Source organism: Gossypium raimondii, chromosome 12 (assembly GCF_025698545.1).
Source record: "Gossypium raimondii isolate GPD5lz chromosome 12, ASM2569854v1, whole genome shotgun sequence".
Classification (NCBI taxonomy): domain Eukaryota; kingdom Viridiplantae; phylum Streptophyta; class Magnoliopsida; order Malvales; family Malvaceae; genus Gossypium; species Gossypium raimondii.
In genome coordinates this window covers 35895630-35911669 of record NC_068576.1, presented here as the reverse complement: position 1 = coordinate 35911669, position 16040 = coordinate 35895630, and positions in this window count along the sequence as shown.

Below are 16040 nucleotides of genomic sequence, written 5' to 3'. Positions count from 1 at the left end.
CGCTGACCTGGATGCGATTTCGCGGAAAATGGACCATTCCGGTAAATAATTAAATAATTGGCCCATTTCGGTAATTTTTGAAAAAAATGGCTTTTTTTGGTCATTTGCCCTATTTTACCTATTTCATTTTATGTATTATACTTTATTATCCTTTTTTACAAATATTATTTATTTAAATTAATAAATATATGTTATTTTTAATTATGATATTTTATTATTATTCCATTTGACAATTGTTCTTTAACTATAATTGTGATTTACTTCAAATTCTTATATATAATATTTATTTTCAATTTATTTGAATTATAATTTCTTTCTTTCATACATCTTAAATTATTTTAAAATTTGTACATTTTCATGTGCATTAATTTATTTAGTGTTTTGATGGAATTTAAATTCATTAGCTTTTAAATGTTAACATAATATATGATGTGAGAATTGCTCTTGGGTGTATTGTTTTGCGTGTTTGCATTTGTTAAATATTCGTAGATCATTAGATTGCATTTTGTTTACAAATGACTGCTTAATATTGTACATTATTCCATCGAATTTCTTTCATTAAAATTTTGTGTTTAATATGGTTTAAGTTTCGAAATCCCTTTTAGATGTTATAATACTCAATGTCGAAACCATTTTTTTTGAAAAAGGGAATCGACTTTTAAAAATAAAAATGGGGAGTCACCACCGATCTTTTATTAAGGTGTGATCGGTTCACCATTAAAAATAAATTTTAGGTCTGCGAGATTTGAGAAATTAGGTCCGGGAGTCGGTTACGTACGAGGAAGGGTTAGCACCCTCGTAACGCCCAAAATTGGCACCGAATCGATTGTTTAATGTCTTAATGTCGAAACTTTGAAAAGATTTTAAAATACGATCCTTTGAAAAGAAAATTTGAGTAAAATGAATTGGACGATGAGATTCACTTATTTCAAAGAAATAGATCGTCACGCTTAGTAAGTTAGAGTGCAACAATTTAAATCCTCAAAATTAAATTTATCTCTCGTCTTTTAAAACCTATGCATTTTGAGAAGGATATCCGATTATCTGGGTCAAATGAGAAAATCAAAACCCGGTAAGTTAGGGTTCGATTTCACAAAATTCCTAAATATCGAACATTGCCTTTGTTTTTAAAATCCTCGTCTCGAGAAAATAACATGTCATATCCAATGCGTTAGGACACAACGTGTCGAATTCCCGAGAATGAGTTTTTATTTGAAATTTGTATGTTAAAAAAATTGATTATTTAGATTCGATGAGGAAAATTGGAACCCAATACGTTAGGGCTCAATTCTCTCAAGGATTCCAAACTTCGAGTATTTTGAAGATTTTCGAATAAATGATTTTGGTATTTAAACGATATGCAACTTTTGAATGAAATAAAAGGCGGGTGAATGATGACGTACAACATAAAGGATAACATCAAATAATCAATAGATAAAATACAAACAAGCATAGCAACAATTATCTCAACCACATATCATACAAATACCAACATTGGCAAGCAATAGAAAACTAATTGAAACTAAGCAAATTTACATAAACATAAATAGAACATACAAATTTAAAAATAACTTAAGAAATAAATAGCGTGAAAGAAAAAGAATAATCATTGATAAACCGTGACGCGAAAATAAATCTAAAGCAAATAATACATATACATGAGAGTTTCAAAAGGAATCCAAACATAGAGTTAAAATACATATGAAATATAACATACAAAATAGTATATACTTAACCTAAAAGAGTATTAAGTACTAAATAAAAAATAATATAAAACCGACAACATCATGTGAGGTAAAAATAATTTTAATGAAAGTTATATATGTAAAAAGATATATATCGTTTAAAATTGAATAATATATTACCTATGTACATATATATAATAAAATGGTCTAGAAATCGTAATAAATAATAAAGTAACATATATTCATATAGATAAATAGAAATACAATCAAATATAATAATAAGAACAATAATAATTAGTGATAAAAATAATAATAGCAATAATAATAAAAATAATTAAACTGTTAAAAAATGCAAGAGGGACAAAACAACAGTCAGAATAGAATTAAAAGGGCCACGAATATAAAAAAAAAACAAGGAGGGTCTAAGCTGAATTACAAGGGGGCCAGATTGGAAATTATTCCATTCCCCAAAATGCAACGCATTGACGCAGACTAAAACGAGATAAATTCAAAATGCGGGGCAAAAATTAAAAAGTAAAAAAAAAGAACCGATTTAAAGATCCTGCAGGAGCAGAAGGACCTTTTGCGCAATATGCCCAATGGTCGCAAAACGCACGGATCCTTCCCCGGGTCAGGTCACTGCGCGGGTCTATGCCTGCAAACGACACCGTCTTGAAGCCATGGCCTTGGCTCCAAACGGCGTCGTTTCCTCCACGGTTTAAAACGCAAAACCCTAAGCTACCAAAAATGCTCCCAATCTAAAAGAAAACCTAAAGGAAAAGAAAGAATAGAAATAAACTCTCTGCGCCGCTCGAATGTTCGGGAGTTCTCCGATCTTCTGAACCGTCGTTTGACTTCGATCACAACGGAGCAAACAACGATTCCAATTAGGTAAAATCACTTTCTTTCTGTTTTCTTTCTTAAATAGTAAATCAAAAGAAAAATGAATAAAAAAATCGAAATAAAGAAACAAAGAATCGAGAGAAAAATTTCAAAATAAAATCTAAAATCACCTTTTTCTTTTAATTTTTTTCGTTTCTTGATATTCTCTATTGAATGCATAAAAAAAAGGATCCTTTTATAAATTCCAAAACGGCTTTTATATAGAAGGAAATAAAATCAAAATTTACAAGAATTTTTTCTAAAAATCTGCTATTTTTTCTCTACTATTTGTTCTTTTCTGTTGTTTTTTCGCTACTCTTGTGTGTGTATTTGCAGGTACGGTCGTACGAGGGCTAATTGGTACGTTGCACGTACGGATGTGAGTGGGAATGCGCGTACGGAGGCTCACATGATGGTGGTGCACGTGAGGCTCGTGTGTGAGGGCAGTGGCTGGCGTGGAGCGGAAGAGGCGTGTTGGAGGCCGCTGTTGCGACGCTTGTGCTAAGGCTGAATGCCTGCCTAGGGTTTCTCATTTCCCAAGTTTAGGCTAGTTTGGGTTACTGATTTGGGCCTGTAATGGGTTGGACAATGGGGAGTTTAGGTTAAAACGGGTTGGGCCCCGTTAGGCCTTATGTATTTGGACATTTTCTTATTAATATTTTTGGTTTGTATTATTTATATTGGGCCGGGCAATATTGGGCCATTACAGCTGCCCCTCTTTGCTCATTGTCGTGTAACAAGAATAGAGCAAAGACTTAAAAAGGCCAATTTTGCCCGGTCGTACTGGACCTTGGTGCTCTTCTTCTTCGAGTTGCCTCATTCCATCCTACTGCATCTTCAGAGGTATAGGAATTGGTGCTTCGATCCATTCCACTGTAATATCAGGGGGTTGGATTTGTAATTCGTAACTTTTAGAAAGTAAGATTCGCCATTGTGGCTTTAATCATTTTAACTGCAATGTCGGGGAAGCACGATTCGCTGTTGTGGCTTTAATCTTTTGAACTGCAATGTCGGGGAAGCATGATTCACCGATGTGGCTTTAATCTGCTACACTGCATCGCCTGGGAGGTAAGATTCGCTATTGTAGCTTTAATCTTTTGAACTGCAATGCCGGGGAAACAAGATTCACCGATGTGGCTTTAATCTGTTCCACTGCATCGCCTGGGGGATAAGATTCGCTGTTGTAGCTTTAATCTTTTGAACTGCAATGTCGGGGAAGCAAGATTCACCAATGTGGCTTTAATCTGTTCCACTGCATCGCATGGGGGATAAGATTCGCTATTGTAGCTTTAATCTTTTGAACTGCAATGTCGGGGAAGCAAGATTCACCGATGTGGCTTTAATCTGTTCCACTGCATTGCCTGAGGGATAAGATTTGCTTCTTCGGTCTGTTCCACTGTAATCTCAGGGAGATAAGACCTGATGCGATCTACTCTACTATATCTTTAGAGAGATAAGATCCTTTATTTTAATCTGTTCCACTGTAATCTCAGGGAAATAGGATAACCGGCTTCAATCTACTCCGCTGTAATCTCAGGGAGATAAGATATCTAGCTTCGATCTGCCCCGCTACTGCTTAGGGAGACAAGATCTGTAATTTCCAACCTATTCCACTGCTGGTCAGGGACATAGGACTTGTGGCTTAAATCTGCTTCTTTACACTTGAAGATAAGATTCGCCGTCTTCGATCTGCTCCGCTACTACTTAGGGAGACAAGATCGGCAATTTTCAGCCTATTCTACTGCTGGCCAGGGATATAGAACTTGTAATCTTCGATCTGCTTCACTGTCGATGCAGGAAGGCAATATCTGCTATCTTCAACCTACTCCACTGCAACTGAGGGAGGCAAGGCTGGTATCTTCGATCTGCTTCGCTGTCAGTGTAGGAAGGCAAGATCTGCTATCTTTAACCAGCTCCACTGCAACCGATGGAGGCAAGGCTTTGTTTTCGATCTGCTCCGCTATCAATGCAGGAAGGCAAGATCTGCTATCTTTAACTAGCTCCACTGCAACCGATGGAGGCAAGGCTTTGTTTTCGATCTGCTTCGCTGTCAATGCAGGCGGGCAAGATTTGCTATCTCCACTGATCTGTTCCCTGGGGAACATGACCTAATTATGCATAATGATTAGGATGGCATGATAAAAAAGAATCAGATGCTCCTAACTAAACATGTGTGAATGGTGTTTACATGAATGCAGAATTTTATTTTTTGAGAATGATCCCGCTTAGGTTGTCATTACTCGAAGTTTATTAAGGCTTTATCACTAAAGTGCTATAACACCTTCCTTCTCGACTGGCGTTTTCTGAAGAAACATTTAGTCAGGTTGCCCCTACAGTAATCCATTGGGGCGCAAAATTTGTACCATCATTCTCCAACTATAATCCAATGGTAGAAATATGGCTTTTATCTCAATCCTATCACAAATCAAGGATACAGGATCTGAATTGTTCTGGTTTCTTACACCATTCTCAGGCTGTCGTACCAAAAACTCATGCGCAAATAAAGGCTCTCTTCTCCGAGGTAACCTCCTCTTGCCTGGTGATCGTCGCTTTCTTGCTTATTCAAACTTTGTCATTAACCCGACATCTTTTCATTCTGCTCAATCAATGCATTTGACAACAAAATCCAAAGAGGAAATCCAAATTTAGACTCTTCCTTCTCAGATTTCCAACCTTTAAATTTGGTGTGTTCTAAACAATAGTCCTGTTTCAGGCTCCTATATTATTTAGAAACTTTTCAGAGTAATATGCAAAATTTCATTTGTGAAAGTTTTATTAATCCATTAATCATTATTCCAATGCAACATGTTTGCAAAAAAGGGTCATAACAATGGATAAGAATAAAGTTAGTTCTGAGCATAGCTTGAAAGAAAAAATTATCGAAAATAGTAAAGAAGGATGACAAATGAATGAATTGGGAATGTATATCTTGGAAAAAAAAGGTATTCCAAGAACAAAAAATAATATGAGAATTGGGTGCCCCAGATATCGCAGCTTGAACTTCTCTGTACAAACTTTCTGAAGACCATTCTGAGTTTGACATGTGTTTAGGAGATCTACAGTGCTTTGTCGATGCCCTTAGATGTCGTCTACTTTTTCCTGTTGATTCAAGTATAACAAGATTACCACATGCCCCATTCTGATCAATATTTGAGCCGCCCTTTTCGGGTTTTCAACTCAAATCCCCTTTGGCCTAAGGTGCCCTTTGCGGGTTTTCCCCTTAGCCTCTCCATTTTTCATTTTTCATTTTTCATTCTCATTTTTCATTTTTCATTTTTTTTGACTCAGAGTGCCCTTTGCGGGTTTTCACCTTGGTTCTTTCTTCTTCTTTAAACGAAGTATTTCTTGACTGGATCCGAGTTTACAGGATTTGGTGAGTTTTACCATCTATCCTACTCAAGATCAGAGCTTCTCCGGAAAAGGCCTTTGGCATCATTTTCCTCTAAAATCCTTCTGTGTAGGAATAATCTTTCTCCAAATTAGGTTCTCCTTATGGAATTCTCTGAGGTAAACCTTTTGATTGTAGGCTCACATTATTTGCCTTTGGTACATCTGACCGTACTGAATAGCTTTTAGCCTTTTCCTTTGATCAGATTGGATTCATTCTACTCAACTAAAACCCAGAGAACAGGGATTTCTACTTCAATTGGTAGAACTACTTTCGTCTTGTAAACCAGAGAAAAAAGTGTTGCCCCAGTCAAAGATCCGATAAACGTTCTAAAAAACAAAGAAGGCAGATGGTAACTTCACATGCCAACCCTTGTAAGTCTCAGTCATTTTTGCAATTCATTGTTTTGCAATACAGTGACAAACCGTGGTGTCTGATTTTGAATTGATTACAGCCCTCAGCTATCGTGCTGTCGTTTAAGTTCAATGCATTTTCCAACATCATCTTCTCTGGAATAAGCATATGACGACATTGGCGTACGAAGCAGCCTCTATCCTTTTGATGAAGTAATTAATGACCTCAACAGTGAAGTAATGCCCATTAAAAGCCTTCAATGATGGAGATGTCCATGCCCTATTTTGCTCAAAATTTGAGTCGCCCTTTTCGGGTTTCCAACTCAAAACCATCTTTGGTCACAAAGCACCATTCGCGGGTTTTCGCCTTGGCCTCTTCTTTTCTTTTCTTTTTCTCATTTTTTTATTTTGACTTTTTTTTCATCTAGATTTTTCTCTTTTTCGTTCTTCTTTCTTTTTCTCTCATTTTCATTTTCATTTTGACCTTGACCTTGACCTTGATTTTTCTTTTTCTTCTTTGTTTTTTTGATTTTTTTTTGAGCTCATAGGGATAGGCAAGTCCGCGTTATCCCTTTCGAAGAATCTTCTTTGATATCAGACTTCCTTTGTAGCGACTTAAAAATTTTGGGCACGGGCACTAGTTGATAAGATATTTAAAAATTTTGAAAACAGAGTTTCGATTTTATTTAAAAAGAGAGTCTCCACCGATCATTTTTCCTAGGTGTGATCGGACACCTTCAAAATTCTCTTTTTAGAAGAAAAATTTATTATTAAACTTTTCTAAAAAAAGACGCAGTTTTAGGTCTACGTTAAAATCCAGAGAAAATTAGGGTTCGGGAGTCAGTTACGCGCGAGGAAGGTATTAGCACCCTCGCGACGCCCAAAATTGGTATCTCGTTAAACGCACGTTGTCTTAATTTTCAAAAATACGAGTTTAATTTAACATTTAATCGTGATCCGGTCAAAACAATTTTTTTTTAAAAAAAGAAAGAAGACACGAAGATTTTGAAACACGAGAATATTTTCAAAATGCGAAAATTTTTGAAACACGAGTTTTTTTTAACACGAAAATTTTTAAAACACGAAAAATTTTTGAAAACGCGAAATTTTTTTTAAAACACGAGATTTTTTTTGAAAGCGCAAAAATTTTTGAATTGAAAACACGAGATTTTTTGAAACACGAAATTTTTTTTTAAAGGCGAATCATATTTAACATGAACCGATGATATTCACTCAACATAGCAATAAAATCATCGTATTAGTGTCAAATCGATTTAATTTAATATTTGATCGTGATTCTATTAAAACACGAGAAATTCTTATTTCCATTTATTTCAATTTTTTTAAACATGAGAATTTTTTAATGTCTTCGGTTTTTTTTTAAAAAAGGGCGTCCCGTATTTAACATGAGCCATCAATATTCACCCAACATAGCGATGAATTCGATGACTTAATGTTAAATCAGTTCGTTGCCTTATGCATTAAAATGATTTTTCTATTTTAAAATGAAATTATTTAAATTTAAAATTATAAAATAAAATAAACAAAATAATATTGCAAAAATACCATAAAAATACTAATTTAATTAAAATGGGACAATATTTAAATAAATGGACTAAATTAAAATGGATTTAAAGAATTACCAAAAGCCCAAAGTTATGGGCTTGAATTTTGGGCCTTTTTCTTTTTTTTTTTTTTTGTTTTTTTTTTTTGTGCTCTGCTTGAATTGGGCTGCTAAAGTTCTTTGCTATCAGACTGTGTCTGGCCTCTGCCTTCTTTGAAGTTCATTGGGCGAGTGGGCAAGAACCGCTTCGGCCGTGGGGATAGGCTGGCTTTGCTATAGGTGGCTTTGCTCTTTCTTTGAAAATGGCTCTGACTTTGTTCTTTTTTTTCCTTTCTTTCTTCCCCTTTCTTTTCTTTCTTTATTTCTTTTTTCAACTTTTTTTCTTCTTTTTTCTTCCTTTCTTTCTTCCCCGATCAGCCCCCCCTTTCGTGTTGCTTTCGTCGATGGCGATCTACTTCCCACCGACGGCCGACGGTGGCGCTCACGGTGGTCTTCCCTTTCCCCTTTTTCTTTTTTATTCTTTGCTCTTTTTTCTTCTTTTTTCTTTTTTGCTTGCTTTTTTCTTTTTTTCTTGCCTCTTGGTTGTCTTGCTAGGTACCGGGGTGGCGCGAGTGCGGTGGCGGGTGCAGTGCACGAGCACGACGGCAGTGGTGCCCCCTTTTTTGCTGCTGTTTTTGATCTCTTTTTGCTCAAAATTTGCTTTTTTCTTTCTTTTTTTTGCTCCCCCCTTTTCTTCTCTTCAATTTTTCTTTTTAACCCTCCCAATTTTGTCTTCTTCCTCTTTGTTTTCAGGTGGCAGTGGAGCAATCATGGCCTATGGAGGCTGCTGGAGTAGCTCGACTGCCGATTGGGTGATTTGACAAGTCCAGAAGGACTAAACTGTAGAGGGTGCAAAGTTTCTGGGGAAAAAATGCAATTTTAGGAAAATATGAGGCCAAAATGTAATTTCTAAAAAGTTTAAGGGCCTAAATGTAATTACAAAATATTAGGGGGTCAAAATGTAAATTTAGAAAAAAATTAGGGGTCAAAATGTAATTTTTGAAAAATTCGAGGGCTAAAATACAATTTTTTTTAAAAAACGTAAATTCGTCCCGGACAAAATTCAGTGATTACAGCTGCCCCTCTTTGTTCATCGCTGTGAAACAAGGATAGAGCAAAAGACTTAAAAGCACTGAATTTTGTTCGACTGTCCAAAATTTTCTTTTTATTTGAAAAATAAAAATCGAGAAAAGCTCGGCGTGCGACCCGAAGCTAAACTCACCTCTTTGATTATGAGTTGATCTTCGAAAAACAAAAATCGAAAATACCTCGACATGTGCCCCGAGGCTCAACTCACCTCTCGCAATATGAGTTGATTTTTGAAAAACAGAAATTTAAAAGAAATACCTCGGCATGTGTCCGAGGCTCAACTCACCTCTCGCAATATGAGTTGATTTTTTTTGAAAAACAAAAATTTAAAAGAAATACCTCGGCATGGTCCAAGGCTCAACTCACCTCTCGCAATATGAGTTGATTTTTTGAAAAACATAAATTTAAAAGAAATACCTCGGCATGGTCCAAGGCTCAACTCACCTCTCGCAATATGAGTTGATTTTTGAAAAACATAAATTTAAAAGAAATACCTCGGCATGGTCCGAGGCTCAACTCACCTCTCGCAATATGAGTTGATTTTTTGAAAAACATAAATTTAAAAGAAATACCTCGGCATGGTCTGAGGCTCAACTCACCTCTCGCAATATGAGTTATTTTTTGAAAAACATAAATTTAAAAGAAATACCTCGGCATGATCCAAGGCTCAACTTAACTCTCGCAATATGAGTTGATTTTTGAAAAACATAAATTTAAAAGATACCTCAGTATGTGACCTGAGGCTCAACTCACCTCTCGCAATATGAGTTGATTTTTGAAAAACAGAAATTTAAAAGAAATACCTCGGCATGTGTCCGAGGCTCAACTCACCTCTCGCAATATGAGTTGATTTTTTTTTTGAAAAACAGAAATTTAAAAGAAATACCTCGTCATGGTCTGAGGCTCAACTCACCTCTCGCAATATGAGTTGATTTTTTTTTTGAAAAATAGAAATTTAAAAGAAATACCTCGGCATGGTCCGAGGCTCAACTCACCTCTCGCAATATGAGTTGATTTTGAAAAACAGAAATTTAAAAGAAATACCTCGGCATGGTCCGAGGCTCAACTCACCTCTCGCAATATGAGTTGATTTTTGAAAAACATAAATTTAAAAGAAATACCTCGGCATGGTCCGAGGCTCAACTCACCTCTCGTATTATGAGTTGATTTTTGAAAAAAAAAATTTTAAAAATACCTCAGTATGTGACCCGAGGCTCAACTCACCTCTCGCAATATGAGTTGATTTTTGAAAAAAAATAGAAATTTAAAAAATACCTTAGTGTGACCCGAGGCTCAACTCACCTCTCGTATTATGAGTTGATTTTTGAAAAAAAACAGAAATTAAAAATACCTCAGCGTGACCCGAAGCTCAACTCACATCTCGTACTATGAGTTGATTTTTGAAAAAAAACAGAAATTAAAAATACCTCAGCGTGACCCGAGGCTCAACTCACCTCTCGTATTATGAGTTGATTTTTGAAAAAAAATAGAAATTAAAAATACCTCAGCGTGACCCGAGGCTCAACTCACCTCTCGTACTATGAGTTGATTTTTGAAAAACAACAGAAATTAAAAATGCCTCAACGTGACCCGAGGCTCAACTCACCTCTCGTATTATGAGTTGATTTTTGAAAAAAAACAGAAATTAAAAATATTTCTTGAAAGAAATAGGGTTTCAAAAAACATCTGGTGAAACTAAAAGCCTTCTTCTTCATTGATTCTGTGCAGCTTTCTCCCAGTATTCCTTGGTCTACTGGTATACATGTATATGTCATGTGTGATGTTATTATGATATGCACATGTTTGTCCTAAATGCTTTTATGTCTACATGATTATGCCATGCACCATGGATTGTTTGTCACGTGCCCCTCTTTCCATGAGAGACTGCATTCATTGCCCCAATTCTTGACTTTCTCTCAGGTTTTGTACTCATCTTCAAGGTTTGCGAGTAATCCACATTTCTTCGTATATCACTCTCTTGCCCCCTGTTGAACCTTGCTCTTGCTTTGGGGCTCGCGTACTTATTAAATTCTCATCCAGGTAATGCTCAACATTCCTTTTGTTTAGAATATGTCATCTTACTATTTATCATTTAAATGAATCAAACACGAGATGCATAAAAAGACAAAGTAGGCATGAAAGAAATACCTCACATTTAATTTTTTTTCAAAAGCAACAAACAAAGAAAATTGACAAGGAATAATTCAAATAAAGAAAGCATCATAAAGAAAGGAAAGTGAATTCAATGGCCATGAATGCTCTAGTTATACAACGCATGAACTTCTCCACGTTTCTTTGTCAATGATCTTTTCGAGCATGGCTTTCTGTGTAGAAGGTTTCGAGCTTCTGAGAATGCTTCAAATATTGCAATCTCGCCATTCGACTCCTCGCTCAGGTCGTCTTGCTCCTTAAGTCCGAATCTGCTTCATTAGGACGCCCTTTCAGGTTTTCATCCTAATCTTTTGTTTATCAAGATGCCCTTTTCGGGTTTTCATCTTGATTTTTTTTCTTTTTGTTTTTTCTTTTTTCTGTTTTTGTTTTTGTTTGTTTTTTTGTGTTTGTTGTTTTTTTTGTTTGTTGTTTTTGTTTTTTTAAGGCATAATATTTCTTCACAGCATCTGAGTTCACTAGATTAGGTAATTCTTTCCCTTCCATCTCAGTGAGAATCAGAGCCCCTCCTGAGAATGCTTTTTTTACAACGTAGGGCCCTTCCCAATTTGGTGACCATTTTCCTCAAAAGTCCTTTTGTATCGGGAGGATCTTTCTTAAAACGTGCTCTCCTTCGTGAAATTCTCTTGGCCGCACCTTTTTATCATGGGCCGTGATCATCCTTTTCTGGTACATCTGTCCATGACAAATTGCCTTCAAGCGTTTTCCCTCAATAAGATTTAGCTGATCATACCGAGCTCGAACCCACTCTGATTCTTCTAACTTTGTCTCCATCAAAATGCGCAGGGGTGGGATCTTTACTTCGATAGGCAGAACGGCCTCCATCTCGTATACCAGAGAAAAAGGAGTTGCCCCTGTAGACGTCCGTACAGAGGTGCGATATGCGTACAAAGCGAATGGTAGCTTCTTGTGCCAGTCTTTATATATCTTAGTCATTTTCCCGATAATCCTCTTAATATTTTTGTTGGCCGCTTCAATAGCTCCGTTCATTTTCAGGCGATAAGGTGAGGAATTATGATGCTTTATCTGGAATTGCTCACACACTTCTTTCATCATCTTGTTGTTCAAATTCAAAGCATTATCTGAAATGATTCTCTCAGGCAAACCATATCGACATATGATCTCCTTTTTTAAGATCCTACAGACTGCAGCCTTTGTCACATTAGCAAACAAAGTGGCTTCTACCCATTTTGTGAAGTAGTCTATAACCACAAAGATGAATCGATGCCCATTGGAAGCTTTCGGGGAAATTGGCCCTATAACATCCATGCCCCACATAGAAAAAGGCCACGGAGAAGTCATGACATGAAGGGGCGATGGAGCTGCATAAATTTTATCGCCATAAATTTGACATTTGTGGCACTTTCGCACGTAGCCAATGCAATCCATTTCCATCGTCAGCCAGTAATAACCAAGTCTCATAATCTATCTGGCCATAGTGAAACCACTGGCATGCATTCTACAGATTCCTTCATGAACCTCTTCAAGTATCTTTCTAGCTTCAACAGCGTCCACACATCTCATGAGCACTTGATCTTTCCCTCTTTTGTATAGAATATCCCCGTCAAGAACAAATCTAATCGCCAATTTCCTGATTGTTCTTTTGTCATTCTCATTTGCTTGCTCTGGGTACCTTTGATTCTTGATACTCCAAGATGTCATGGAACCATGGTCGTCCATCTGACTCCTCCTCAATACTAAAACAGTGTGCGGGGGTCTCATATATACTCATTTGGATGGGCATTATCTCAGTTTCTCTGTTTGCTTTGAACATCAAAGCCAAGGTGGCTAGGGCATCAGCCAATTGGTTCTCCTCTCGTGGAAAATAGTTAAAAGTCACTTCTTTGAATTCTTTAACCAATTTTGCAACGAGATCGTGATACTTGACTAATTTCAAATCTCTCACTTCCCAATCTCCACAAATTTGATAAATGACTAATGCTGAGTCCCCATGTACCTCTAAAATTTCAATTTTCCTCCTGATAGCTGCACGGAGTCCCATGACGCAAGCTTCATGCTCCGCTATATTATTGGTACAGAAAAAATTCAATCTGGCAGTGAGTGGGTAATGATTTCCTTCTGGCGACACTAAGACTGTTCCGATCCCATGCCCCAATGCATTCGATGCACCATCAAAGCTCATCTTCCATGATTTCTCTTTTGATAACTCACCCTATTTTCCTGAAATGCACATCAAGTCTTCCATGATTTCTCGTATTCCTCTGTTGTTCGACTTGCCAAGAAGTCAGCTATTGCACTTCCTTTTATCGACTTTTGGCTCACATATGCGATGTCATACTCAGTCAGTAGGATCTGCCATCGTGCCATTCTCCCTGAGAGTACAGGTGATTGCATCAAGACCTTTAATGGATCTAGCTTTGAAATTAACCACGTTGTATGATACAACATGTATTGTCTGAGCCTTTGAACTACCTAGACCAATGCACAAAAGAATTTTTCAATTGACGGGTACTTTGCCTCATATTCTGTGAACTTTTTGCTGAGCTAGTAAATCACTTTTTCTCTTTTCCCTGACTTATCATGTTGTCCCAGTATGCAACCCATTGAGTTCTCAAACACGGTCAGGTACAATATTAAGGGTTTTCCAGGGGTTGGCGGTACTAGTACCGGAGGATTAGATAGATGCTGTTTTATCTTGTCGAAAGCCTCTTGACACTCCTCGTTCCATTCTCCCGGATTATGTTTTCGGAGGAGTCGAAAAATTGGATCACACTGATTGGTAAGTTGGGCAACGAATCGAACAATGTAATTCAACGTTCCTAAAAAATCCTCTGGCTTTTTTTTGTGTGCGCGGGGGAGGTAGTTCTTGTATAGCTTTTATCTTATCTGGATCAACTTCGATACCTCTCTCACTGACAATGAACCCTAGCAGTTTTTCTGAGGTAGCCCCAAATGTACATTTGGCCAGGTTAAGCTTCAACTGAAACTTTCTTAATCTTTCAAACAGCTTCTTGAGACTTCCAACATGCTCTCTTTCTTCCCGAGATTTGGCAATCATATCGACATAAACTTCTATTTCTTTGTGCATCATATCATGAAATAATGTCACCATGGCTCTCTGATATGTTGCCCCAGCATTCTTTAATCCGAACGGCATTACCTTGTAGCAAAAGGTCCCCCACATTGTTATTAATATAGTTTTCTCTATATCCTCGGGAGCCATCTTTATCTGATTATAACCTAAGAAGCCATCCATGAAAGAAAACAGAGAATGCTTTGCCGTATTATCCACCAAAGTGTCGATGTGTGGTAAAGGAAAGTTATCCTTAGGGCTTGCTTGATTCAGATCATGATAATCCACGCACATTCGCACCTTGCCATCTTTCATCGGCACTGGGACTATATTAGCTACCCATTCTGGATACTTGGAGACTTGTAGGAAGCCAGCGTCAAATTGTTTCTTGACTTCTTCTTTTATCTTCAACAGCATTTTGGGTCTCATCCTTCTTAGCTTCTGTTGAACAGGTTTGCATTCTGGTTTCAGTGGGAGCTTATGGACCACAATATCTGTGTTTAACCCTGGCATATCCTGATAAGACCATGCAAACACATCCTTGTACTCACGGAGGAAGGCGATCAAATTCTGTTTGGTGTTCTCTAAAATGGAAGTCCCAATCTTCACTTCTTGTTTCTTTTCTTCACTCCCCAAGTTCACTGTCTCAACAGATTCTTGATGGGGTAAAATCTATTTCTCTTCTTGTTCAACCATTCTCAGTAAGTCAGGAGGCCGGTCACAATTTTCAGCATTTTCCTCGGCTTCGAATTCTCCTAAACAAACAGCCTTCTCGAAATCAATTTTAGGACTTGTAACGGGATTGTTCATGCCATGGATATCTGAGCACTTGAAAGGCGGATAGGAAAGACTGCTATAGGGGAGCATCAAAGTATTGGAATCATCACACACAATGTTATAGAATGAGGTACATGGAGAGAAATGATATGAACCGATGGGGGTAATTATGAAACTAATGGAAATGAAATGATCATGACAAAATGCATCTTCATTAATGTTCATTGAAATGATAAAGAGTAAACATAAGTTCTTACAAAAGGAATCCCACAAAAAATAAATAGAGAAGTAACATTGGGCATTACTCTGGAGAGGACTTAGGAACTACAAGAAGGTCCACAGCAGTCCAATTGTTCAAAACATATCCTTGAGGACAGGGTGTATCATTGAAACATCCTCAATTGCATTACTCTCGCTGAGTTCAGCATCCATAGCTCTAGCTCTTAAACGCATTCTATAAGAATGACGTGATTCTAGACTTGTAGTGTCGCAACTATGGATTACGCGGTCTTACCCTTTGTGAATGGGAAGGGTGATATGTACATACAATGAATGAACGAATGAATTACCAATGAATGTTAGCCACACATGAATATGCAAAAAAAAAATTGGTGTTGATTTCAAGATAGCCCCATACTTAGGCGTTTCATTAATCAAAAGAGTCCATTACAAAATATTTTGCCAATGAAAATGCCTCTAGTGCCTGAGTCTCATTGTTTCCAGATCCTAGTCAAATCTTTAGGGTTATTCTGACGAGCATTCGAGGTCACACGCTCGGGAAGATCAGAGGTGTATTCTTCCTTCAAACTGTTCCCTTTCGCTTTTTTAGTCCTCAAAGACCAATCTCGAACTACAACATTTTTCTCGGTTACTTGTGTAATTGACTCCTCCATCAGAAACCCGTTTTTGGCAACCAATCTTTAATCAACACCTTCCTAATGAGATGTCTCGATGCATGATGAAAAATAAAATGAAGAACAAATAACCTTGGTTAGATATCACAACAAATATAAACAGAAGAAAAAAGAAAAATAAAGACTATGGAAAATTTAACAAATCA